Raw genomic sequence first — 26,821 nt, 5'->3', positions numbered from 1 at the left:
AAGTTGCGTGTCCTGTATCACATGGCACTATAGTTACAGACAAGTTGCATGTCCTGTATCACATGGCACTATAGTTACAGACAAGTTGCGTGTCCTGTATCACATGGCACTATAGTTACAGACAAGTTGCGTGTCCTGTATCACATGGAGTCGCATGGCACTATAGTTACAAACAAGTTGCGTGTCCTGTATCACATGGCACTATAGTTACAGACAAGTTGCGTGTCCTGTATCACATGGTACTTTAGTTACAGACAAGTTGCGTGTCCTGTATCACATGGAGTCGCATGGTACTTTAGTTACAGACAAGTTGCGTGTCCTGTATCACATGGAGTCGCATGGCACTATAGTTACAGACAAGTTGCGTGTCCTGTATCACATGGAGGCGCATGGCACTATAGTTACAGACAAGTTGCGTGTCCTGTATCACATGGAGGCGCATGGCACTATAGTTACAGACAAGTTGCATGTCCTGTATCACATGGCACTATAGTTACAAACAAGTTGCGTGTCCTGTATCACATGGCACTATAGTTACAGACAAGTTGCGTGTCCTGTATCACATGGCACTATAGTTAGACAAGTTGCGTGTCCTGTATCACATGGCACTATAGTTACAGACAAGTTGCATGTCCTGTATCACATGGAGTCGCATGGTACTTTAGTTACAGACAAGTTGCGTGTCCTGTATCACATGGAGTCGCATGGCACTATAGTTACAGACAAGTTGCGTGTCCTGTATCACATGGAGTCGCATGGTACTTTAGTTACAGACAAGTTGCATGTCCTGTATCACATGGAGTCGCATGGCACTATAGTTACAGACAAGTTGCGTGTCCTGTATCACATGGAGTCGCATGGTACTTTAGTTACAGACAAGTTGCATGTCCTGTATCACATGGAGTCGCATGGCACTATAGTTAGACAAGTTGCGTGTCCTGTATCACATGGAGTCGCATGGCACTATAGTTACAGACAAGTTGCATGTCCTGTATCACATGGCACTATAGTTACAAACAAGTTGCGTGTCCTGTATCACATGGCACTATAGTTACAAACAAGTTGCGTGTCCTGTATCACATGGCACTATAGTTACAGACAAGTTGCGTGTCCTGTATCACATGGAGGCGCATGGCACTATAGTTACAGACAAGTTGCATGTCCTGTATCACATGGCACTATAGTTACAAACAAGTTGCGTGTCCTGTATCACATGGCACTATAGTTACAAACAAGTTGCGTGTCCTGTATCACATGGCACTATAGTTACAGACAAGTTGCGTGTCCTGTATCACATGGCACTATAGTTAGACAAGTTGAGTGTCCTGTATCACATGGCACTATAGTTACAAACAAGTTGCGTGTCCTGTATCACATGGCACTATAGTTACAAACAAGTTGCGTGTCCTGTATCACATGGCACTATAGTTACAGACAAGTTGCGTGTCCTGTATCACATGGCACTATAGTTAGACAAGTTGAGTGTCCTGTATCACATGGCACTATAGTTACAGACAAGTTGCATGTCCTGTATCACATGGAGTCGCATGGTACTTTAGTTACAGACAAGTTGCGTGTCCTGTATCACATGGAGTCGCATGGCACTATAGTTACAGACAAGTTGCGTGTCCTGTATCACATGGAGTCGCATGGCACTAAAGTTACAGACAAGTTGCGTGTCGTGTATCACATGGCACTATAGTTACAGATAAGTTGCATGTCCTGTATCACATGGAGGCGCATGGCACTATAATTACAGACAAGTTGCGTGTTCTGTATCGCATGGAGTCACATGGCACTATAGTTACAGACAAGTTGCGTGTTCTGTTTCGCATGGAATCGCATGGCAATAGCTGTACTGGAAACTGGCTGCCAACTTGCAGTAGTGCCGCAGCGTTACGCACCTTCGTCGGATCACGCTAGTTTCTGAGAACAATAATATTTAGTGACTTTAGCAAGTGTGAGACTCTGCAGATCATATGCAGAACTAAGGCAGCAATATAAAGACCAAACATATGGGAAACCTTTGACCAGGGTGGAGGGTGTAAGCAGGGTCCCTATACTGCTGCCATACAGCCCTATAAGCACGTGGTGCAGAGGTCAGACAGCAGATAAAATTAGCACAGAGACTTCCTAGGTATGAGCCCTCCAGGCACAAGAGTTGCCAGACCTGCTGTTCAGTGATTGCTTCCTATGTTACCGATGAACCCTGCACCCGTCAGACATTCCACCGGCGCTATCAGATCTGGCACCCACTGAGGGGTTGTCAGCAGTCTGTACAGTAATCAGAGCATAGGGTGCAACAGTGGTCCTGATTCAGCATGGATTACTATTGCGATTACACACGCAGCTCTGTTGCGAAACTATGCTGTTTGCAACCGGTCAGCCAGCATAGAGACACCCACTACTGCTATCTCACATCTGTAATACCTCACAGTCATGTGTATACATCTGTAACATCAGCCACAGCTCAGCTAGCATAGAGACACCCACTACTGCTATCTCACATCTGTAATACCTCACAGTCCTGTGTATACATCAGTAACATCAGCCACAGCTCAGCCAGCATAGAGACGCCCACTACTGCTATCTCACATCTGTAATACCTCACAGTCCTGTGTATACATCAGTAACATCAGCCACAGCTCAGCCAGCATAGAGACGCCCACTACTGCTATCTCACATCTGTAATACCTCACAGTCCTGTGTATATATCTGTAACATCAGCCACAGCTCAGCCAGCATAGAGACGCCCACTACTGCTATCTCACATCTGTAATACCTCACAGTCCTGTGTATACATCTGTAACATCAGCCACAGCTCAGCCAGCATAGAGACACCCACTACTGCTATCTCACATCTGTAATACCTCACAGTCCTATGTATACATCTGTAACATCAGCCACAGCACAGCCAGCATAGAGACACCACTACTGCTATCTCACATCTGTAATACCTCACAGTCCTGTGTATACATCTGTAACATCAGCCACAGCTCAGACAGCATAGAGACACCCACTACTGCTATCTCACATCTGTAATACCTCACAGTCCTGTGTATACATCTGTAACATCAGCCACAGCACAGCCAGCATAGAGACACCCACTACTGCTATCTCACATCTGTAATACCTCACAGTCCTGTGTATACGTCTGTAACATCAGCCACAGCACAGCCAGCATAGAGACACCCACTACTGCTCTTTCACATCTGTAATACCTCACAGTCCTGTGTATACATCAGTAACATCAGCCACAGCACAGCCAGCATAGAGACACCACTACTGCTATCTCACATCTGTAATACCTCACAGTCATGTGTATACATCTGTAACATCAGCCACAGCTCAGCCAGCATAGAGGCACCCACTACTGCTATCTCACATCTGTAATACCTCACAGTCCTGTGTATACGTCTGTAACATCAGCCACAGCACAGCCAGCATAGAGACGCCCACAACCGCTCTCTCACATCTGTAATACCTCACAGTCCTGTGTATACATCAGTAACATCAGCCACAGCACAGCCAGCATAGAGACGCCCACAACCGCTCTCTCACATCTGTAATACCTCACAGTCCTGTGTATACATCTGTATCATCAGCCATAGCACAGCCAGCATAGAGACACCACTACTGCTATCTCACATCTGTAATACCTCACAGTCCTGTGTATACGTCTGTAACATCAGCCACAGCTCAGCCAACATAGAGACACCCACTACTGCTATCTCACATCTATAATACCTCAGTCCTGTGTATACATCTATAACATCAGCCACAGCTCAGCCAGCATAGAGACACCCACTACTGCCATCTCACATCTGTAATACCTCACAGTCCTGTGTATACATCTGTAACATCAGCCATAGCACAGCCAGCATAGAGACACCACTACTGCTATCTCACATCTGTAATACCTCACAGTCCTGTGTATACATCTGTAACATCAGCCACAGCACAGCCAGCATAGACACCCACTACTGCTATCTCACATCTGTAATACCTCACAGTCCTGTGTATACATCTGTAACATCAGCCATAGCACAGCCAGCATAGAGACACCACTACTGCTATCTCACATCTGTAATACCTCACAGTCCTGTGTATACATCTGTAACATCAGCCACAGCTCAGCCAGCATAGAGACGCCCACTACTGCCATCTCACATCTGTAATACCTCACAGTCCTGTGTATACATCTGTAACATCAGCCACAGCTCAGCCAGCATAGAGACGCCCAGTACTGCTATCTCACATCTGTAATACCTCACAGTCCTGTGTATACATCTGTAACATCAGCCACAGCTCAGCCAGCATAGAGACGCCCACTACTGCTATCTCACATCTGTAATACCTCACAGTCCTGTGTATACATCTGTAACATCAGCCACAGCTCAGCCAGCATAGAGACACCCACTACTGCTATCTCACATCTGTAATACCTCACAGTCCAGTGTATACATCTGTAACATCAGCCACAGCTCAGCCAGCATAGACATCCACTACTATCTCACATCTGTAATACTTCACAGTCCTGTGTATACATCTGTAACATCAGCCACAGCACAGCCAGCATAGAGACACCCACTACTGCTATCTCACATCTGTAATACCTCACAGTCCTGTATATACATCTGTAACATCAGCCACAGCTCAGCTAGCATAGAGACACCCACTACTGCTATCTCACATCTGTAATACCTCACAGTCCTGTGTATACATCTGTAACATCAGCCACAGCTCAGCCAGCATAGAGACGCCCACAACCGCTCTCTCACATGCGTAAGACCTCACAGTCCTGTGTATACATCTGTAACATCAGCCACAGCTCAGCCAGCATAGAGACACCCACTACTTCTATCTCATATCTGTAATACCTCAGTCCTGTGTATACATCTGTAACATCAGCCACAGCACAGCCAGCATAGAGACACCCACTACTGCTATCTCATATCTGTAATATCTCACAGACCTGTGTATACATCTGTAACATCAGCCACAGCTCAGCCAGCATAAAGACACCCACTACTGCTATCTCACATCTGTAATACCTCACAGACCTGTGTATACATCTGTAACATCAGCCACAGCTCAGCCAGCATAGAGACACCCACTACTGCTATCTCACATCTGTAATACCTCACAGTCCTGTGTAAACATCTGTAACATCAGCCACAGCTCAGCCAGCATAGAGACACCCACTACTGCTATCTCACATCTGTAATACCTCAGTCATGTGTATACATCTGTAACATCAGCCACAGCTCAGCCAGCACAGAGACGCCCTCTACTGCTATCTCACATCTGTAATACCTCAAAGTCCTGTGTATACATCTGTAACATCAGCCATAGCACAGCCAGCATAGACACCCACTACTGCTATCTCACATCTGTAATATCTCACAGTCCTGTGTATACATCTGTAACATCAGCCACAGCTCAGCCAGCATAGAGACACCCACTACTGCTATCTCACATCTGTAATACCTCACAGTCCTGTGTATACATCTGTAACATCAGCCACAGCACAGCCAGCATAGAGACACCCACAACTGCTATCTCACATCTGTAATACCTCACAGTCCTGTGTATACATCTGTAACATCAGCCACAGCTCAGTCAGCATAGAGACACCCACTACTGCTATCTCACATCTGTAATACCTCACAGTCCTGTGTAAACATCTGTAACATCAGCCACAGCACAGCCAGCATAGAGACCCCCACTACTGCTATCTCACATCTGTAATACCACAGTCCTGTGTATACATCTGTAACAGCCACAGCACAGCCAATATAGAGACCCCCTCTACTGCTATCTCACATCTGTAATACCTCCCAGTCCTGTGTATACATCTGTAACATCAGCCACAGCTCAGCCAGCATAGAGACGCCCACTACTGCTATCTCACATCTGTAATACCTCACAGTCCTGTGTATACATCTGTAACATCAACCACAGCTCAGCCAGCATAGAGACACCCACTACTGCTATCTCACGTCTGTAATACCTCACAGTCCTGTGTATACATCTGTAACATCAGCCACAGCACAGCCAGCATAGACACCCACTACTGCTATCTCACATCTGTAATACCTCACAGTCCTGTGTATACATCAGTAACATCAGCCACAGCACAGCCAGCATAGAGACACCCACTACTGCTATCTCACATCTGTAATACCTCACAGTGCTGTGTATAGATCAGTAACATCAGCCACAGCACAGCCAACATAGAGACACCCACTACTGCTATCTCAAATCCGTAATACCTCACAGTCCTGTGTATACATCTGTAACATCAGCCACAGCTCAGCCAGCATAGAGACGCCCACTACTGCTATCTCACATGTGTAATACCTCACAGTCCTGTGTATACATCTGTAACATCAGCCACAGCACATCCAGCATAGAGACCGCCACTACTGCTATCTCACATCTGTAATACCTCACAGTCCTGTGTATACATCTGTAACATCAGCCACAGCTCAGCCAGCATAGAGACCCCCACTACTGCTATCTCACATCTGTAATACCTCACAGTCCTGTGTATACATCTGTAACATCAGCCACAGCTCAGCCAGCATAGAGACCCCCACTACTGCTATCTCACATCTGTAATACCTCACAGTCCTGTGTATACATCAGTAACATCAGCCACAGCACAGCCAGCATAGAGACCCACTACTGCTATCTCACATCTGTAATACCTCACAGTCCTGTGTATACATCTGTAACATCAGCCACAGCTCAGCCAGTATAGAGACACCCACTACTGCTATCTCACATCTGTAATACCTCACAGTCCTGTGTATACATCTGTAACATCAGCCACAGCTCAGCCAGTATAGAGACACCCACTACTGCTATCTCACATCTGTAATATCTCACAGTCCTGGGTATACATCTGTAACATCAGCCACAGCTCAGCCAGTATAGAGACACCCACTACTGCTATCTCACATCTGTAACACCTCACAGTCCTGTGTATACATCAGTAACATCAGTCACAGCTCAGCCAGCATAGAGACGCCCACTACTGCTATCTCACATCTTTAATACCTCACAGTCCTGTGTATACATCAGTAACATCAGTCACAGCTCAGCCAGCATAGAGACACCCACTACTGCTATCTCACATCTGTAATATCTCACAGTCCTGTGTATACATCTGTAACATCAGCCACAGCACAGCCAGCATGGAAACACCCACTACTGCTATCTCACATCTGTAATACCTCACAGTCCTGTGTATACATCTGTAACATCAGCCACAGCACAGCCAGCATAGAAACACCCACTACTGCTATCTCACATCCGTAATACCTCACAGTTCTGTGTATACATCTGTAACATCAGCCACAGCACAGCCAGCATAGAGACGCCCACTACTGCTATCTCACATCCGTAATACCTCACAGTCCTGTGTATACATCTGTAACATCAGTCACAGCTCAGCCAGCATAGAGACGCCCACTACTGCTATCTCACATCCGTAATATCTCACAGTCCTGGGTATACATCTGTAACATCAGTCACAGCTCAGCCAGCATAGAGACGCCCACTACTGCTATCTCACAACTGTAATACCTCACAGTACTGTGTATATATCTGTAACATCAGCCACAGCACAGCCAGCATAGAGACACCCACTACAGCTATCTCACATCTGTAATACCTCACAGTCCTGCGTATATATCTGTAACACCAGCCACAGCACAGCCAGCATAGAGACACCCACTACTGCTATCTCACATCTGTAATACCTCACAGTCCTGTGTATACATCTGTAACATCAGCCACAGCTCAGCCAGTATAGAGACACCACTACTGCTATCTCACATCTGTAATACCTCCCAGTCCTGTGTATACATCTGTAACATCAGCCACAGCTCAGCCAGCATAGAGACACCCGCTACTGCTCTCTCACATCTGTAATACCTCACAGTCCTGTGTATACATCTGTAACATCAGTCACAGCTCAGCCAGCATAGAGACACCCACTACTGCTATCTCACATCTGTAATACCTCACAGTCCTGTGTATACATCTGTAACATCAGCCACAGCACAGCCAGCATAGAGACACCCACTACTGCTATCTCATATCTGTAATACCTCACAGTCCTGTGTATACATCTGTAACATCAGCCACAGCTCAGCCAGCATAGAGACACCCACTACTGCTATCTCACATCTGTAATACATCACAGTCCTGTGTATACATCTGTAACATCAGCCACAGCACAGCCAGCATAGAGACACCCACTACTGCTATCTCACATCTGTAATACCTCACAGTCCTGTGTATACATCTGTAACATCAGCCACAGCTCAGCCAGTATAGAGACACCACTACTGCTATCTCACATCTGTAATACCTCCCAGTCCTGTGTATACATCTGTAACATCAGCCACAGCTCAGCCAGCATAGAGACACCCGCTACTGCTCTCTCACATCTGTAATACCTCACAGTCCTGTGTATACATCTGTAACATCAGTCACAGCTCAGCCAGCATAGAGACACCCACTACTGCTATCTCACATCTGTAATACCTCACAGTCCTGTGTATACATCTGTAACATCAGCCACAGCACAGCCAGCATAGAGACACCCACTACTGCTATCTCATATCTGTAATACCTCACAGTCCTGTGTATACATCTGTAACATCAGCCACAGCTCAGCCAGCATAGAGACACCCACTACTGCTATCTCACATCTGTAATACCTCACAGTCCTGTGTATATGTCTGTAACATCAGCCACAGCACAGCCAGCATAGAGACACCCACTACTGCTATCTCACGTCTGTAATACCTCACAGTCCTGTGTATACATCTGTAACATCAGCCACAGCACAGCCAGCATAGACACCCACTACTGCTATCTCACATCTGTAATACCTCACAGTCCTGTGTATACATCTGTAACATCAGCCACAGCACAGCCAGCATAGAGACACCCACTACTGCTATCTCACATCTGTAATACCTCACAGTCCTGTGTATACATCTGTAACATCAGCCACAGCTCAGCCAGCATAGAGACGCCCACTACTGCTATCTCATATCTGTAATACCTCACAGTCCTGTGTATACATCTGTAACATCAGTCACAGCACAGCCAGCATAGAGACACCCACTACTGCTATCTCACATCTGTAATACCTCACAGTCCTGTGTATACATCTGTAACATCAGCCACAGCTCAGCCAGCATAGAGACACCACTACTGCTATCTCACATCTGTAATACCTCCCAGTCCTGTGTATACATCTGTAACATCAGCCACAGCACAGCCAGCATAGAGACACCCACTACTGCTATCTCACATCTGTAATACCTCACAGTCCTGTGTATACATCTGTAACATCAGCCACAGCTCAGCCAGTATAGAGACACCCACTACTGCTATCTCACATCTGTAATACCTCACAGTCCTGTGTATACATCTGTAACATCAGCCACAGCTCAGCCAGCATAGAGACGCCCACTACTGCTATCTCACATCTGTAATACCTCACAGTCCTGTGTATACATCTGTAACATCAGCCACAGCTCAGCCAGCATAGAGACACCCACTACTGCTATCTCACATCTGTAATACCTCACAGTCCTGTGTATACATCTGTAACATCAGCCACAGCTCAGCCAGCATAGAGACGCCCACTACTGCTATCTCACATCTGTAATGCCGACGTCCCGTCACTCACTCTGCGATGGCTATGTGCGTGATCGCAGTGTTAGCATGTGCAGTACGCACCACCGGCCGATCTGCATGCGCGGTTGCAATTGCGATCCATGCTGAATCAGACGCAGTATTACTAGGGAACGTGTTGCAGATCATACTGGTAGAAGTCACTCTGTAGCTGTGCAATAATCCTCCAAGCTGCAACGTTATTCTAGATTCCCGAATCGTTATACATCGCCTTATAAAGCTGCGCACACAGCAGGTATATAGGAACTAAATGTTTATTAGTCATTTCATACTGCAAATACTGGGGTGATCCCCCTCACTACTATTCTACATAGTGAGCGACATGTATGGGCACCACTTGCATCTGGTAGCAGTGCCAGGCCCAGAACAGGCTTCTCCTTTAATTGTGTACAAGTCAACACATAGCTACACATACCTAACGCGACACGCAGCAGCGACCTCCGCAGTACCTCACCCAGCAGTGTGCGCTGACTCTTCACCACCGAGCAGCAGCACCGACACCTGGCTACCTGCAAGACGTCAGCGTGATGCCATCCTGCCGTCACCGTACAGGTCACCGTTATGTCACATTACACGTTCTCCTGCTCGTCAGAAATATGCTGAAATGTCATGTTCCACAATAATGCCACATGCTACACGCCCATTATCACAGGACAAGGGGTGGAAATATACCAGGGTGTGACAAATCCACCCATTATGATGGGACAGGATCATACTGTACAATGTATCACATGGGCATAGAATTATACATTATATATATATAATATATAGAGAGTTTACACATACATGTGTTTAGAAGCCTCCCTCCCATCCTGTGAGTGTGAGCAGTATATAGGGCAGAGCCACCTCCCCTGGATCCTCTCTTACCTCTAGTGCAGGGAGGATCACCAGCTCTTCATGCCACTCAGTGCCAGGCAGCCTAGGTGTGTGCTGGGGTCAGACAGTCACTCCCCCATCACACTGGCAGCTCTGACACCTGAGCGACAGCAGCCACTGAAGGGTACAGGAAGCAGCCTCCAGTCCAGGCCCCGCCCCGCCGCAACGGATTGGCTGTGTGAGACGCTGAATGACGACACGAGACCTAAGTGTGAGCGCTGGTTGGATACTGGAGCCCCCGTGCTCCCAGGATCCATTATCCCGGAGCCTGACAGTGACGCCTGTTCTGCGGTGGTCTCCGGGAGGATGGCCGCCGTCCCTGATCTTTGGAGACACTTATCTCCCGCTCAATTCGTCCTTGTGGTACTAGGTCTGAGGGTCACTGAGGGGCTGTGGTGATGTGACGTCACTCCCTGGAGTCACTGAGGGGCTATGGTGATGTCACGCCCTGGTGGACAGTGAGGGAGGGGCTGTGGTGATGTCACCCCCTTGTGGTCAGTGAATGGTGAGGTGATATCAACCCCTGGTGGCAGTCATGGGATAAGGAGATATCACCCCCTGTGGTCAGTGAGGGGCTGTGGTGATATCACCCCCTGTGGTCAGTGAGGGGCTCTGATGATGTCACCACCTGTGGTCAGTGGGTGCTGTGGTGATGTCACCCCCTGTGGTCAGTGAGGGGCTGTGGTGATGTCACCCCCTGTGGTCAGTGAGGGGCTGTGATACCCCCTGTGGTCAGTGAGGGGCTGTGATGATGTCACCCCCTGTGGTCAGTGAGGGGCTGTGGTGATGTCACCTCCTGTGGTCAGTCAGTGCTGTGGTGATGTTACCCCCTGTGGTCAGTGAGGGGCTGTGGTGATGTCACCTGTGGTCAGTCAGTGCTGTGGTGATGTTACCCCCTGTGGTCAGTGAGGGGCTGTGATGATGTCACCCCCTGTGGTCAGTGAGGGGCTTTGATTATGTCACCTCCTGTGGTCAGTCAGTGCTGTGATGATGTCACCTGTGGTCAGTGAGGGGTTGTGGTGATGTCACCTCCTGTGGTCAGTAAGGGGCTGTGGTGTTGTTACCCCTGTGGGCAGTGATGGGATGTCTGCTAGGTGTAGGTAAAACAAGCCGATCAACTCCACTTTCCTGTGACTTACCTAAGCGAGGGCAGTTGTATTTATTTATTACTAATTATTTATATAGCTCACACATATTCTGCAGCACTGTACAGAGAATATTTGGCCACTCACATCAGTCCCTGCCCTAGTGGACCTTACAATCCATGTTCCCTGTTTCATGTACACACATACATACTAAGGTTAATGTTTGTCATTGGCCAATTAACTTACCAGTATATTCTTGGAGTTGTGAAAGCCGTCGCTGCGACTTGTTAACAACAGTGCTCCGATCAGGCCTTTCAGACCCGTTGCTAGGAGACGGACGCTGGGCTGCTATTTCGTGAGGTCCTCCTACCTGGCTGCTCCTGATTGGAGCTCTCTCCATTTTTACCTTTGCTGAATCCCTGCTCAAATGCCGGCATATAGCGTTGTTACGTGGCTTCCAGTTCCCTGTGTGCAGATCATTCTCGTGGTGTATCCAGTACCTCCTGTCAGGGATTAATTTTCAATCTTAGACATCGTTGTCCAGTACCCTGCTCCTGAAAATTTGGATGGATTAATGCATCTGGCCATTCGTATTGACCGTTGGCTTTGGGAGCGTAGACTGGAGGAAGAATTGCCTACCATCTCTCCACAATCTCCAGTTTGACTCCTGATCAAGAAGAGCCAATGCAGCTAGATGCTTTCCGTCTTTCTTCCGAGGAGATGCACAGAAGACGACCACTTGGGTTATGTCTATGCTGTGGTGGTAAGGGACATACTGCCCATGCGTGCTCAGTCAAGTTGGGAACAGGCAAGGTCTAGATGTACAGGGGGAGCTACATCTGGGCCTTGCATCTGTCTATCCCAGTAATTTGGTTCTTATTCCTTCAGTTAACCAAGTTTGTGATAACGAATTAAACATTTCTGCCTTCCTGGACAGTGGTTCCGCAGACAATTTCATGGTCACTTCCTATTTTAATTCTTTAGGGTTGGTCCCTGAGTCCTTATCTCAACCGGTCTCTGTGGTGGGTCTGGATGGTAACCTCATTACCAAAGGAGTAGACAACTCTCGATCACCTCCCATCCGTCTGTCTATTGGAGCTTTACATTCCAAAAATGTTACATTCATGTTGTTTCATTGTCCTCTGGCACCTATAAATCTCCTCGTACTGCTCCATCTGGTCTCCTTCTTTCCCTCTCTACCCCGTCTAAACGCTGGACTCATATTGCGATGGATTTTATTGTGGGTCTTCCTTCTTCCTCTCGCTGCTCGGTCATTTGGACTGTTGACCATTTCAGTAAATTGGCTCATGTCATTCCACTCTCCAAACTGCCTTCTTCCAAAGAATTATCTGTTTTGTTCATTCAACATATTTACCGACATCATGGATTACCTATGGACATTGGGCCTGATTCAGACCCGCTTGCAAAGATGCGATCGCTCGCTTGCAGAAAGGGGCCGGATATGTAAATTAAGCGCTCGCACTGCGTCGCGTAAGGACGCCCACTGAATGTTAGCGAGGTACGGCAAAGTGCGCTCGCAAGTGTCTGTAGACGCCCCCTTGCCACTCGCAACACACGTCATCTCCGGGAAATGTATGATTAATCGGGACCATCGTGAGTCTTCGGAGCTACTCGCAGCCCTTGGGGTTGCCTTAAACTTCCGCAAGCACTGCGACAAGTGCGGGCTAAAATACATGCAGGTGACGTGTACAATGATGCTACTTTGCTAATTATGCACGCCCTTTAAACGCCGTTTTGGCAGGCAGATACACTGTCGTTCGCAACACCACTCACCCGTTCACATGCACCTTCCCATGTTACCACCCACAAACAGCACTATCTGTCACTCCAAGCAGCGACCTGATAGTGGCTTACGAGCTACCAAAAGCAGATCGCAACGAATGGCTTGTGCACGTGCACTGCGAATTATACGCATGCGCAGATAAGCGAAAATCGCTCACAACAAGCGATCACCCCTTAGGAGCGGGTCTGAATCAGGTCCATTGTTTCTGATCAAGGAACTCAGGGCCTGATTCTGACCCGCTCGCAAGTGGGTAGATGGTGCCCAAGTGCGCATGCGCACGACAGAGGCGCCTCCGTCGTGCGCATGCGCGAGACCCGAATAACGACGGCCAAGCCGTCGTTATGGGTCTTGCTCCAAATGGGGCGTGCTGTCGATGTTGATTGACAGCATGCCCCCTTTGGTGGGCGTGCCGGGGGCGTGGCTGCCCAGACAGAGGCGTTCCCATGGGAACGCCTACCGTCTGGGGCCGGCCCCACTGACATCACTAGTGATGTCAGTGGGAGTGCTTTTGGCTCTGATAGAGCCAAAAGCACTCCTGGGCTTGCGGCAGCGAGACCCTACCGCAGGGTCTCGTCGCAAGCCCGATGGTCGCGATGGTCTTGACCATCGCGCCCATCTTTTTGGCCGCTCGCATAAGCTGTGGGTGGTCACCCACAGCTATGCGAGCGGCCAGAGGGCTGCTCCAATAATAGGTAGGATGGCCCTGATTCAGAGCGAGCGCTCTTGTCAGAGCGTCCGGCCCTGAATCAGGCCCTCAGTTTGTCGCTCATTTTTGTAAAATCTTTTGTTCTTCTTTTGGCATCAGTCTCAGCTTGTCGTCCGGATACCATCCTCCGACCAATGTACAGACTGAATGAGTCAATCAGTCCTTGGAGCGATATCTCTGGTGTTTTGTCTCCAAATATCAGAATGATTGGTTTTCTCATTTAGCACTGGCGGAATTTGCTTTCAACAACTCTTGTCATTCATCTTCTACCATTTCTCCATTTTTTTGCAATTCTAAAAACGGCCTGCATCCTAGAGCCAATTCTTTTGAGACCATTTCTGGAAGAATCCAGGCCGCAACTCGACTACATGGCTGCATCCTAGCCAAGTACACAGCAGCCCTCAAGGCTGCAACTAGGCCACAAGGCCCATCCCAGCCAAGTATTTATCAGCCCTCAAGGCTGCAATTTGGCCACAAGGCCACTTCCCAGCCACGTACATATCAGCCCTCAAGGCTGCAACTTGGCCACATCCCAGCCAAGTACATATCAGCCCTCAAGGCTGCAACTTGGCCACATCCCAGCCAATTCACATATCAGCCCTCAAGGCCGCAACTTGGCCGCATCCCAGCCAAGTACATATCAGCCCTCAAGGCTGCAACTTGGCCACATCCCAGCCAAGTACATATCAGCCCTCAAGGCCGCAACTTGGCCACAAGGCCACATCCCAGCCAAGTACATATCAGCCCTCAAGGCCGCAACTTGGCCACAAGGCCACATCCTAGCCAAGTAAATATCAGCCCGCAAGGCTGCATCTTGGCCACATCCCAGCCAAGTACATATCAGCCGTCAAGGCTGCAACTCGGCCACAAGGCGTGTTTCTATCAGGTACACACCAAATTAATCAAAGTATTAATTATCAATTGACTCACATCTCAAACCTTGTACACATCAGCAGTCAAGGCTGCAACTCGGTCACAAGGCCGCATTTCAATCAAGTACACACCCACCATCAAGTCATCAGTTATCAACTGACTCGCATCTCAAACCTTGTACATAACTGCATTCAAGGTTGTGAACCGGCCACAGGTCGGCATCCTCTCCTTGATAGGCATCAGACTCTAGGACTATTACTGGCCTTTAGACTGCTCTCTTATTCAGTCTTATTCTATTTTCTTGTGCTCCACATTTCTGTTAGCCAAATCAATCTCACAGTGAATCTACCCAGGGATTCATAACAGGAGTATGGGAAGAAACTGGAGCACCCGGAGGAAACCCACCCAAGCATGGGGAGAACATACAAACTCCACACAGGGCCCAGGTGGCATTTTACGTCTGCCTCCATGTGCGATTTGTGAGAGAAATTAGCTAATATGTTAGTTTGGATGAGCTGTTTAGAGAAGGGATGTCACAGCATAATGCTAAAGGACACAAAGCCTTGCAGAATATCTTAATAAAACCTGGAACCTTTCCTCCCTGATGTCCATGAAATCAGGATTCAAAGGTGACACCAGCAGCAAAACAGTGTTTGTTATTCCATTTGTTCAGTATGCTGGAGAGAGCGATGGATGGGTTGGGACAGTGGGCCTGATTCACACCTGCTCGCAAGTGCTATGCCCTCGCGAGCGGGCCGATGTTTGGCCACTGCGCACGCCGGAGCCGGCTCCGAAGTGTGCATGCGCGAGACCCGGCTAGCGACAGGCGCTCCGGGTCTCGCACCAAAAGGGGGCGGCTGTCTATTTTGATCTATTTTGGCGGGCAGGGGGGGGTGGCTGGCCAAATGGAGGAGTTCCCGACGGAACGCCTGCCGTTTGGGGGCGGCCCCACTGACATCACGAGTGATGTCAGTGGTGATCTTCCGGCTCTATTAAGAGCCAGAAGCTCACTGGGGCTGTCGGGAAAGAGACCCTAACGCAAGGTTCTCGTCGCAAGCCGCGATGGTAGTGACCATCACCTGGCAGTGACCATCACCTGGCCGCTCACAATAGCTGTGGGTGGTCACCCACAGCTATGCGAGCGGCCTGGAGGCTGCACCAAAGTAAAAAAAAAAAAACGCCCTGATTCAGAGCGAGCGCTCTTTCAGAGTGTCCGGCTCTGAATCAGGCCCAGTGTCAGGAATAATAGCTTTAGGAATCAGACCTTAATTTATAGGGGATTTCTATATAGTGCCATTAAATTAAATAGCCACAGTATAATAAAACATTTCATATAGGATGGTAGATTTGATCCTGGGGTAGAATGAACCATGAGGAGAAGGGAGATCTTTTCTTTTGGAATCATTTTCTTGTCGCTATGCCGGTTGTGCTGACGCTGGGGGTGATGATGTGTGGCTTGAAGGCCCCTAATAAATAAGGAACATAATTAAATTATACCAGTCTGAAAGCCTTCTAGTAAGCAGGATTTAATATGGTCTGGAACTTGGAAAGACATTTGGGAATGTTTATAGCATTTTTCCTGGGAATAAGCACCTGGCATGGGCTGGTCTCACAGAAGGGCTTTTGCCTTCTGCTCCACGGGAGGTTTCTGTCCTCCCTGAGCTCGCCTTAGACATAAAGTGGAGGTCTGGTACTATAGCGGCAGCTCTGAGGAATTTCACAGGTAATGAATGAGGGGAACCAGAATAGAAGCAGCACTTCTGGATGTTCGCAACAGCTCAGTAGGATCAGATAGTAAAATAAGGATTTGTGATTATTACAATGCATTGACGGAGGAGGGGGGCTGTGGGGTAACCTTCAAAGCAGAAGCAAGTTTTGGGGTACCCATGGCTGTGGGTTCTTTCACTGTTCTGGGGATGGTCCAGTCAAAGATTTGAGTGAAGATGCCATGTTCTGGTTACACGGGATTCCATGTTCTGGTTACACTAAATGCCATGTTCTGGAAGCAGGGAATGCCATGTTTTGGAATCAGAGCCGTAACTAGACTTTTTGGTGCGCTGTGCCAGAAAGAGCATTGTCACCCCCCCCCCCTATATTTCAAATAGGGACAGAACGCACCTGAAAAAAGGTTATGGCCTCATGGGGAAGGGCCAATGAAGGGCTAGAGGAGGTCAGAAGATGCTGAGGATAAAAGAAGAGGAAGCTACAAGTGAGAATGATAATAAATAGAAAATTGACAGGCCCAAAGAGTGCCCGGTGCTCTGCGGTGCCCTGTGCCATGGCACTGGTAACATTTACCCTAGTTACGGCCCTGTCTGAAATCACGGGATGTCATGATGTCATGATCTGGTATCACGGGATGCTATGTTCTGGTATCACGGGATGCCATGATCTGGTTACAAGGAATGCCATGTTTTGGTATCACGGGATGCCAAGTTTTGGTATCACGGGATGCCACGCTCTGGTATCACGGGATGCCACGCACTGGTATCACGGGATTGCCACGCTCTGGTATCCGAGATTGCCACGCTCTGGTATCCGGGATTGCCACGCTCTGGTATCCGGGATTGCCACGCTCTGGTATCACGGGATGGCCACGCTCTGGTATCACGGGATGGCCACGTTCTGGTATCACGGGATGGCCACGTTCTGGTATCACGGGATGGCCACGTTCTGGTATCACGGGATGGCCATGTTCTGGTATCACAGAGAGCCCTCATCATTTGTAAATATGTTCTTGCACATATTGAGAACAGAAACAGAGACTTTTATATTTGGATTGGCAAAGGAAAGATTTGTGGAGCTCGGTGTTACCTCTCTGAGAGGGAAAACAAACGTCCTGCAGTTGTCGAGAGTACGTAATGGAAGAACCTGGAAACAAAAAGAGGATAGTAATAAGTGCATGAGTGGAAAACAGGAGTAACGAGGCGGGTGAGTGGAACGAAAACATCTGAGGGTTTAGAGAGAAACAAGTGATTCCTAAAGGGTGTAAGCTTGGAATATGGAGGAGATCCATCGGTGGAAACCCCAGGTTGCTGTCAGCATGGTAGTCAATGCTCTGTTGTGACTAGAAATCAGCAGTGAATAATTTGGGCAAGAACTTGTGTAGGGGTCACAAGACAAGCCATACGTCAAAGCTACTGGCCAACTGCAACGCGGTCATTCTGAAACCTGGCAACTCTGAAGGACGAGAGAGACGATGGCAGCAGATGGCAGGGAAGTAGGGAGAAGTTTTCGAGGTGATGTGGAGAAGCTTTATGGAATAACAGCTAATTTTCAGTTTTATCTTTCACAAGTTCATGCACTCTATTGATTATTGAGGGAGCTGAAGAAGGGTAAGGTTTTGTGTCGCCCTCTAGTGGATAATAAGAGAAGGTGTTGCAAGGGAATGCTGTAAGTCAGTGACTTTCAACCTTTTCAACCCGAAGCACACTACACAAGATTTTAAAATTGCCAATGCACACTATCCGGCTATGCGGCATGCGTGACCAATTAAAAAAAACAAACATTGGTTCCCATATAATAATATACACACATGTTGGCCTCCACAGGAATAAAACACTACATTAGAGTACTAGTGCGCTGATCTGACCGCCGCGGCACACTAGTGGTTGAAAAACGCTGCTGTAAATTGTAGTACAGTAGTAGACCTGTGTAGCGGATGTGGAGGGGCAATAGAGGAAGGCCAGGATTGCTCAGTTAGGGCACATTAATGTGGGTACTGATGGGTGAGCACAGCATATAAGTAGGTTGCAGTATTTGAGCTGGGTGCACTAGAAAGAGAGGCAACATGACAATCAGAGGGCTTGGACGTAAGGGTTACAGCAGATGGCGGCTGACAGTAAGGGCCGCATTGAATTAGACCATACTTGCCTAACCTCCCGATGTGACCGGGAGCTGCTCCCGTCCCCCTAGGAAAGGCAAACGAGCGCCCCGATGCAGTCTCCGCATCCCCCAAACCGCGGTTGTAAGTCATCGCGGATCCACCCCCGGCTGCACAATGCCATTAATCACGGCATTGTGAAGAGGGGCGGGGCCACGATGACGTGATTGTGTTGTCACCCCCCATGCTCCGCCCCCAATGAAGCATCCGCTGCCGGGCCCCACCCCCTTTGACTGCGTCACGCCCCCAACCTAGTAAGCCCAACAGCTCCCTCCCGGAAGGAGGGAGCTAAATGTCGGCAAGTCTGATTTAGACTCGAAAAGCCGAAATCGTCAAAAAAGTTTGGCGTATTGCCGCTTTTCGCCTGTTTGCATCCTATTTCCAAATTCAATTTCAGGACTTTTTCGCCTAAGAGGAAACTCAATGCACTGAAACAGGCGGAAACGTTTCTCCAATGATTGGCAGGCGGAAAAAAAGTGCAAAATCTCTATATTGGGGTGCAAATGTGGGGAATTTATTCAGAACCCTTTAGACACCCCCCAAAGGACAAATCAGCCAAAAAACAAACAAACCTTAGAACACCCAAAACCCCTAGACATATCATTGTTGGGGTGAAAATGAAAAAAGTGGGGGGACATGGATAAAAAGTAGCGAAATAGGTTTCTTTGGGGGCTGTATGGATGAGGCGAGTGTTTTCAGGATTGCAGGTGCATGCAGCAGGTGGGTTTAGGATTGCAGGTGCATGCAGCAGGTGGGTTTAGGATTGCAGGTGCATGCAGCAGGTGGGTTTAGGATTGCAGGTGCATGCAGCAGGTGGGTTTAGGATTGCAGGTGGGTTTAGGATTGCAGGTGCATGCAGCAGGTGGGTTTAGGATTGCAGGTGGGTTTAGGATTGCAGGTGCATGCAGCAGGTGGGTTTAGGATTGCAGGTGCATGCAGCAGGTGGATTTAGGATTGCAGGTGCATGCAGCAGGTGGGTTTAGGATTGCAGGTGCATGCAGCAGGTGGGTTTTTCACATTTTTTTAAAAGTGCACTTTAGAAACTCAAAAATATGCTAGCACCCATTTTCAAGTACCCCAAATTTGACTGGACTATTTATTTTCCACAAAAAATACTGTTTACTGTAATTTTTCACCACTTTTACAAATATGCTTCTAGAAAGCTATAAACACAAATTATGGACACAAAGTACTTTTATTAGGGCTAATAGTGCACATCTGTAATGATTTCCAGTGTCAGAGAGTCTTATTTTGGGGAACAGACTGAGGGCCTGATTCGCTGTGAATCAAAGCGTTTTTTTTTTTTTAAGTTTCGGCCCCCAGGCCGCTTGCAAAGCTGTGGGTGACTACCCACAGCTAGTGCGAGCGGCCTGGCGATGGTCCCAATTATCGCGACCATCGGGCTTGCGTCGAGACCATGCGGGAGGGTCTCGGGTCCCGCAAGCCCGAGTGGCTCTAGTAGAGCAGGAAGTCCACTACTGACATCACGAGTGATGTCAGTAGGGCCGCCCACAAACGACAGGCGTTCCTAAGGGAACGCCTGCATTTGTGCAGCCACCCCCCCCCTCCCTGCCTACAAAACGGGGCGACAGCCGCCCTGTCTTGTAGTGAGCCCCGGAGCTGCCGCCGCTTGCTAGGGCTCGCGCCCTGAATCCCCCAATTTATTCCGTACTTTCAGCCTGTTATGCATTCGCCCAGTTGCGTTTTTGCCTGTTCTGTAATTGAATATGGCGAATCGCGGGGATGCACATGCTGCGAATCCTCATCTCAAACAGGCGAATGCCGCGGAAAGTACAACAGTCAAAAAGTTTCCAACTTTTCGTGTCTAATTGAATATGGGCCTAAGGCTGCCAGCTTTGGAGGATTGAGGTTGGTGGTAATTCTGGGAAAGGGGAATAATGAGATTAGTTTTGGACATGTTCCATTATGTTTATTTTTATTAATTTTAAAGTAAAGTAGACATAAAAAAAACTCCATAGACTACGAACATAGAAAATAATAATGAGCGTACACAGAAGCACCACATCAACGTATGTTACGCTATTACCGTAACTTACACTATTACACAATAAAGGTGCCCACACATATAGCGACATTTTACACGATCTGGCCGATTCCAACGAATCGTGATGACAGATCGTGTAAAATATGGTCAAATCGTGAGGAAATCGTGAGTCCCCACTCACGATGCGATGCACGTCCCCGCTGGTCGCACATCGCATCTTCAGATCTGCCGTGCAGTAGGGCAGATCTGACAATCTAGGACGCGATGCACTGTGACAGTCTGACTGCAGGAGAGATCGTTTGAAGATTGGACACCAAATCGTGCGCAGATCGTGTGCAGAGCTACCGGGGAGAGTTTCAAGGGAAATCGTATACAAATCGTACACATCGGCTGATCGTGAGCACATCGGTATATGTGTGGGCACCATTAGGCTTTCAATCTGCTAAATGTATAAACAAATTCTAAACTTCCATATACTATCTGAACAAAACAAGTAATTGCCATAGATGAAGCGTGATTATAAATTATTATACAAAGGACAATTAAGATTTGACGCTTACGTTGTTATATATCTCAGTTACTGCATATTGGGATCCTACCTGCCTACACCATATTATTAGCTTCCGTATTTCCACTGAAGTATACTAAATGCTCATGGGCTGCTTTACCAGTCTCGCCCACACTCAGGACCAACCGGAGCCATGCAGGAGTCTTATTAGATGATGGTGTTCTCCACTGCAAACGCCGGGCAGGTGGCGGCACTCTGGTTGTGTGCTAGATGTGACCGGTAGGTAACGAGAATATGGAAACTGAAGGACAGGCAGCAGGTGCTCTGCACAGTCCAATGGTGGTTGGAAATCTTGACACGGAGATATCTGAATGAAGCGACCAACAAGATAATGGTGAGAAGAACCATAATGAGAGCAGCAGAGAGAGCAACCAACCCTGGGTAAGGTAGGCAACACATAGTGGGGATGTGTATTAATGGGATGTTCGACTGGCGCTGAGTTTCATATAAGATAAGATCCAATCAGATATGCGGCCATGAACAGCAGGGGCTTTCCAAAAGAGCTCCTCAGATTAACGATCGACAAAGAATAAGTTGGTTCCGGCACTTTCTTAGGATCTAAAAACTGTCTTGATATTCCCCTCATATAAAAAAAAAAATGAAAAACAATATATAGTGTGAACCTCCAAGAATAAATTGCGAATCAAAGATAAGAATCACACAAACCCTATTCAAGTGAGTGTATCGCATTGGACCTAATAGTCACCGTGGTCCTACGGTGGTTGCCGATTGCAACAATGGTATCACAGATGGTTTATCTAGATATCTTCAAATGGTCAAATGAAGAAAGACATAGGCCCTGATTCAGAGCCGGACGCTCTGACCAGAGCGCTCGCTCTGAATCAGGGCCCACCTCCATAATTATGGAGCGTCCTCCTGGACGCTCGTATAGCTGTGGGTCACCACCCACAGCAGATACGAGCGTGCAGGTTGATGGTCGCGATGGTCTTGACCATCGCAACCATCGCCACTGCGAGCCGAAGCCTGAAGTTGAGTTTCTCAACCGCAAGGCCCGGAGTGATTTTGGCTCTATCAGAGCCAAAATCACTCCCACTGACATCACTAGTGATGTCAGTGGGGCCGGCTTCTGATGGTAGGCGTTCCCTTGGGAACGCCTCCGTCTGGGAGGCACGCCCACCAAAGGGGGCGTGCTGTCAATCAACATCGACAGCACGCCCCCTTTGATCAGACACAACGAGCGAAGGAAAGTCCTTCGCTCGTCGCATCTTGCGCATGCGCACGACGGAGCTCCCTCCGTCGTGCGCATGCGCAGTGCACACCATCGACCCACTTGCGAGCGGACAGCCGCTCGCGAGTTGGTCTGAATCAGGCCCATAGTATACACTTCCATAGTGCAGATCAATGCGTTCCAAAAAGTCAGGTTATAACCAGTACAATTTTGTACTCACCTATTACAGTGTTTCATATGAGCTTTGGACATTCATTTGTATAGACCCCGATGTAATTCGGTGTCCCCCCAATCAGGGTAACAAAAGCTCACAATGATGTTCGAAGAATATATATTGCATATAAAATATATTTATTTCTTCAAACAAAGATATTCTTTTTTTTTAAAAGTTGGATAATTAAGATGCGTACTTATAGTAAAAAATGGTACAAAGCAAGTAATAATTGACCATAAAAACATATCAAATGTATTAAAAACATATATGGCTCGATCCAATTAAGTGCGATGTGCCATGGCAACGGCGTTAAAACGCCGGCAACCGCCCGGCACATCGCACCCTTCACAGCCAGACTCGCCACTGAATTCACCTGAATTTGCTCGCTGCCCTATGGGGCAGCGAGCACTTTCCGGCGAATCCGGGCGGCCGTCAAGCATGGCCACTGTCGCGATGACTCGCACACGCGAGTACATCGCACCTAATTGGATCGAGCCCAGAGACTTATGAGATTAAAAAAAATAGAATTATATTAAGAAGTGGAGAGTACCAGACATAATATTAAGCAACACGTTTCACAGAACTTCTGTCTGCTTCCTCAGGCTGGTATAAGATTTTACCAGCCTGAGGAAGCATACTGATTCAGTGCCATCAAGCTCCCAGACTGCCCACTTCACCAGGGAAGTAGGTGGGATCTTGGACGTTGGTCTGTTCTCCTGAAATGTACAAGTCTCCGGCACATTCCTGGAGAATAGGCGCCGGGATGCTGTCCCTACGGCTGCAGTGAGCATGCTATTGTAGAGAGTGTCACGATCCGCACTACTAAAACTGCTTTCTTACCTCTCCGGTGCGATGGCACAGGGGTCCGTCCAGGCTGCACACTGCACCCGGTTGATGTTTGGGCATGCCGATGCTTCTCTACGGCCTCCTACTCCTGACAGGCTTCCCCAGCATGTTGACACACAGGCCTCAACGGGGATATGGGCGGTGCCATCTTGGACTCTGTCACCTGATGCCATGCCTCCATTCAGACCACTACCCTCTGACCTGCTGACCACAGTATCCAGTCATCAGGGATCCTGCCCTATAAATTCCATTTCCTGACTTTCCTCTGTTCAGCTTATCGCTGAAGTTACACCTCAGTGCTGAGCTCCAGGATTCGCCTTGTCTGAACGGTGCAGTCCGTCCTATTCTATTTCCTTCATCTGTTTCCAGACTCTGATACCATCTGCTGCAGTCTGGACTTGCCATTGAGAATTATCTCTCATATCACCATCGGTCCTTACCAATCAACTACATTAAAGTATCACCATCGGTCCTTACCAATCAACTACATTAAAGTATCACCATCGATCCTTACCGATCAACTACACTAAAGTAACATCGGTTCTTACAGTTCTTACGATGTTACTATTCTTCAAACATCGGATCCTCAGCAAATCAATTATTATTCTTCAAATATCGGATCCTCAGCAAATCAATTATGATTCTTCAAACATCGTATCCTCAGCAAATCAAATATTATTCTTCAAACCTTGGATCCTCAGCAATAAATACTATTCTTCAAACATCAGATCCTCATCAAATAAAATATTATTCTTCAAACATCGGATCTTCCTGATTAGGTAGAGAATTAGAGTCCACACATTGCGTTCCAGTAAAAATAAATGAAAATGGTGCTTCCAGCATGGAAACCAGTAAACAGAAATAGAAAATAATAAACAACCTAGCTCTCTCTTAGGGCACTAGCTCACTTCTTGAACCCTCTATAGAAGCAGCTAATCTGCATGAAAGTCTCTCACAGTCTCTGAGATTGGTGGTCCTTCCTGCCACATGCAGGACTGGACACTGGCCTGGTATAGCTTCCTTAGCTTGTTGGCTGCTGCCTCTCACAAGGACAGTGTCAGAGTTATAGGGATCTCCCTGCCTCCTTGCAGGTATGATCCTGACCACCTGGTCTTCACGCACACTGCAGCCCCACCTGGACTGTCTGACTGTGTCCACCAGCAGCCTCACCTGGGCACTGGTCATATGGCAGCCATTACACATCTTCCCACTATGCTTTTGTACTCTGTGTGGCCACACACAGAATCTGCTGCTCACCAGCACCATCTCTGGTGATACTGCCACATATACCCCAAGTGTTCCGCAGTGCCTTACAAGGTACATAAACAAATAGGTTGATTTACAGTGACTTACAGTACAATACAATACAGGACATGGATAATATACATTGCTACATTCACTACATAACACCCAGATAAGTAAATGTGCAAAGCAACCAAGTGTTAGGTGCCCTGGTAGAGAGTAAGAAGTAGATGAAGGTAGAGTAAGGAGAAGCACAAGAGGGTAGAGGGCCCTGCTCATAGGAGCTTACATTCTAAAGGGGAGGGACAGACAAACAGGGGTGATACAGATGGGGTAGGCAGGGAGGAAGGAGTATGTAGCAGCAAGTTAAGATGAGAGCTGGAAGGCTTTGATGAAATAGTGGGTCTTGAGAGCCCGTTTGAAGGATTGAAGAGAGGTAGAGAGTCTGATGGGAAGCGGGGGAGAGTTCCAAAGGTGGGGGAGCAATGTTACTTCTTGCTTTCTTTATGCAGTACTTGAGGGTTATCCCTGGGTGCCACGTCAGGCATCAAGAACTTGAAGTTACTTTTCCCAAAGGGACATACTTCATCTTTACTTTTGCCACCTACATCAAAATCCAGCAAGTTGTTTTCCTCAGAATTTTCTGATTCAGACCAAGAACAACTTTTTCTTTGTTTATTTTTAATAGAACAAAGGTTCCTGTTGCTCAAACCTCTAAAGGGCACACTTTTTTCGGCCAACTTCTGCTTGTTATATCTTTAACCTTCAGTCTTAAAGCCCTGTATTGGCTACTGGCATATTTCACCGACACCTCCTCTTCTTTCAAGGGGTCAGCAGTATCCTGAGGGTCACCAGCATCACAACTTCTGGACCTTGGCTTTATGTCAACCAACCATGTACTGGCACTGTCACCCTCATATTCCAGACTCTCATGTCCATGTAATATACTTGAATCTTTACTCCATTGATCCACAGGCTTTATCTCACGGCTTTGATGGCTATCTGCCACTTCATTAAGGCATAGATCTCTTGGACTTTCTTGTGCTCCCGAGTTTTGAGCCTTGAAGATCTGATGAACAATTTCAACATGTTCCACCAGCACAGGTTGAAGTTCACTCTCCACAGAGGTCTTCAGTTTCAAATACTGTCTAGCTGGACTACTTGCTTCAAGCTTTATCATGTGAGACCACTCCACTTCCTCACAGACAAATCCAGCAGCATTGCAAGTTCCATCCTGCTTGCAAGTAGGCATTGTGTCACAAACATGGGTATTATTCTTCACAAGACTCTCAGAATTAACTTTCTCCAAGGTTCTGCTTTGCCCTGCAAAACTGTGCGATTGAGTCACATCCACATCACTCTGAATACACGGCAACAAGTAAGTCTCATCATTTGAAGCCATCTCTATCTTCGTAGACTTTTGTACATCCTGCACCTTTGCTTGACATGTGATCATCATCTGTATATGTCAGTTCTTTATTATCAACTTCGGACACAGTTTTGCAATCTGGACCTGTGCCCCTTTTGGAGGACTTTATACCCTCAGCTATCACTGTAAGCTGAAAGTCACTGCAAGGAATCTCATCCACGTTTCCAAGACTGACCTTTAGGAAATTTCCCAACTCCGACTTCTGTCCCTTCTTGTACATTGGTATTGTTAATGAGGACATCTCTATGGTCCCATTGCTGCTGAAAGACATCATTCTGGAACATCTTACTTAGTTCCCGCAATTCACTGTTTGTCCGCTGCTCATCACACAAGACACTGCACCGGTAGCATATCACTCTGCGTGCCAGCTATTCAGGA

At 47.6% G+C, this 26,821-nt stretch overlaps 1 protein-coding gene across 3 annotated transcripts in view; it reads right to left on the bottom strand.

The window, feature by feature from the left end:
* MFN2 (mitofusin 2) overlaps window positions 1-10,778 on the bottom strand; it is a 57,786-nt gene extending 47,008 nt beyond the window's left edge. The window contains exons 1-2 of one of the 3 annotated variants that reach the window (XM_088457163.1): window positions 10,591-10,778; window positions 10,139-10,304 (exon numbers count right to left, since the gene is read on the bottom strand). The gene's annotated coding sequence lies outside the window, so the exon portion shown is untranslated. The remainder of the gene's footprint in view (window positions 1-10,138; window positions 10,305-10,590) is intronic. The other 2 variants (XM_088457164.1, XM_088457162.1) reach the window with 2 other exon arrangements.
* Between the last annotated feature and the right edge of the window lie 16,043 nt (window positions 10,779-26,821).

This window comes from Taudactylus pleione, unplaced genomic scaffold (assembly GCF_031769625.1).
Source record: "Taudactylus pleione unplaced genomic scaffold, aTauple2 ptg000740l, whole genome shotgun sequence".
Classification (NCBI taxonomy): Eukaryota; Metazoa; Chordata; class Amphibia; order Anura; family Myobatrachidae; genus Taudactylus; species Taudactylus pleione.
This window is presented reverse-complemented; position numbering and strand designations above follow the sequence as displayed.